This window comes from Nansenia antarctica (genome assembly GCF_963989245.1).
Source record: "Nansenia antarctica genome assembly, chromosome: 19".
In the NCBI taxonomy this organism is placed as follows: Eukaryota; Metazoa; Chordata; class Actinopteri; order Argentiniformes; family Microstomatidae; genus Nansenia; species Nansenia antarctica.
In genome coordinates, this window is record NC_137692.1 from 23,722,074 (window position 1) to 23,724,573 (window position 2,500).

Below are 2,500 nucleotides of genomic sequence, written 5' to 3' on the forward strand. Positions count from 1 at the left end.
TTTTTTTTACTAGGTTCATAATATGCACTCTAAAAGCGAGCCTGTCATCGACCCAAATACACAGGTACGAAATACACAGGTACATAGGATGACACTCTTTCAATTGACACCTAATGTGTGAATGTTAACAGAATCAAAGATCTGGGAGTTGAGCTCCAGAAAAGATCATACATTTTGTTTTCTTAGCATTGAGAACCAACTTTAGACCGTATAAGTGAAGCCTGCAGCTGTTTAAAGGCAGTCTGGAGCTCATCAACAGCCTGGCTCAACAGCCAGGAAGAGGCAACTGAGTAAACTATGGTGTCGTCTGCATAAAGATGCACTTTAGCTGTAGGCATGTCCTTCCAAATGTTATTTATAAAGACAGTGAACAAGACAGGGGCTAGAAGTGAGCCTTGGGGTCCTCCCTTAGAGATCTCCCTGAAGCTTGACTTGTGGCCATCTGTCTGTACACACTGGGTTCTATCTGCAAGGGAGTTCCTGAACCACTCTATAGCCATGTCACCATGACAACATCACTCTATAGCCATGTCACCATGACAACATCACTCTATAGCCATGTCACCATGACAACATCACTCTATAGCCATGTCACCCATACCAACATCACTGAGTCTGCCCAGCAACAGAGTCAGATGCCTTGGACAGATCAATAAACATGGCAGCACAGTGCTGCTTTCCAGGGCATTCATAATATTGTTTGTTAACAACATGGCTGCTGATATGGTACTATGACCTGGTCTAAAGCCAGACTGATATTTTCACTTAAAATGTTATTGTCAGCTAAGAATTGTTTCAATTGTGGCCTGTAGTGGTCCAGAGGTCTAGCACCGCTGTCTACAGTGCACACATTATGCCCATGTTGGCAAGGTTTCAAATCCGGCCCATGCCCTGCTGACATGTCCTCTCTCTTTACTTTCCTGTCTGTCTTCACTGTCCAATAAAATGAAATGTGAGTGGGACAACCCAACTCAGAAAAAAACTAGAATTGTTTCAATTGAGAGTTAAGTTGAGATTCTAAAATCTAGGAAAGGGTAGGGGGTTTGGGTCTCCTCCCTTCAGTCGGGGGAGAACATAGGCTGCTTTCCAGATTTTGCGGATGTAGTTAGTCTGGAGGCTCTGATTAAACATGAGAGACGGGCTTAGCAATACAACCAGCTGCAAGTCTTTAAAGATAAGGGTCCAGGTTGTCTGGCCCAAGCTTTCAAAGCTAGACGCTAGCTAGAGATGCTAGAGATAGCTAGAGAGGTCTAGAGATAGCTAGAGAGAGGTCTAAAAACAAAAGTGTCCCTAGTTGTGTTGGTACAGGATAGAGACATCGCAGAACCGGAGACCCTGCTGCAGTTATATTACAAACAGACCCAGCTGATCTAAAATGATAATTAAAATGCCTGACAATAATATCATCTTTGGTTTTAATTTCAGTTGAGTCAACTAAAAATGCATTCAGGGAGTTCTTGAAGTGGAATTGGAACATGCCAAGGATTTGATCTGTTTCCAGAATTTAGAATGTTGGAATGTTGAGTTTTTCCGAAATAGATTTTAAGTAGTATCTGATTTGAATATCCTTGTCTGGTGGAATGTGCATTTGTTTCTCAGAGCTCTGAAGGCAGTCCAGTCATCCAGGGAGTTAGTGGATCTATCCTTGGCCGAGGAGGCGTGTCCTTCCCTGATCAGGTTAGATAGTTCCGCGGCGGCTGTGGTGGCTGTGGCGCAGGAGGTAGAGTCGCCGTCTAATGATCACAAGGTTGGCAGATCAGCGGTTCGAGCCCCGGCTGGCCACATGTCGAAGTGTCCTTGGGAAAGACACTGAACCCGCAAATTGCTCCCAGTGAGCGGGCCGGCGCCTTGCATGGCAGCTTGCCGCCATTGTTGTGTGAATGTGTGTGTGAATGGGTGAATGAGAGGCCGTTGTAAAGCACTTTGGAGCAGCAAAAAAAGGCGCTATATAAGTGCAGTCCATTACCATTTCCTCAGTGAACCAAGGGTTCCCAGAGATCCTGATGTTTTTTAATAGCTTATTGCAAATTGACATGAAAGAATTATTAAAATGTTCCCTCAAATGTACACTCAATATCAGGGATTAAGCTGACTTTGCCAATGTGTGTGTGTGTGTGTGTGTGTGTGTGTGTGTGTGTGAGAGAGTGTGTGAGTGTGTGTGTGAGAGTGAGTGTGTGTGTGTGTGTGTGTGTGTGTGTGTGTGAGTGTGAGTGTGTGTGTGTGTGTGTGTGAGAGAGAGTGTGTGAGTGTGTGAGTGTGTGTGAGTGTGAGTGTGTGTGTCTTGACCTACCGTTTGAAATGTCTTTTAAAAACATAATACGATCTGAACTTGGGTAATTTAGAGTCTAATTTAGAGTCTCTTAGCCCAGTGATCGCTGACATCATTTCAGAATACTGCAGTCGAGGTATACTTGTGGGGCGAGTTTGTGAGAATGAGATCTAGTTGTGTGGATTTGCTTAAATCAGTTCCTTGAGGCAATCTGAGGTAGAGGAAAACCAA

General features: G+C 44.2%; 1 protein-coding gene across 1 annotated transcript in view; it reads left to right on the forward strand.

The window, feature by feature from the left end:
- The window catches only part of lrrc75a (leucine rich repeat containing 75A), a gene marked incomplete at both ends in the record, with an annotated part of 32,656 nt that overhangs the window by 7,920 nt on the left and 22,236 nt on the right, over positions 1–2,500 (forward strand). The window lies entirely within an intron of this gene.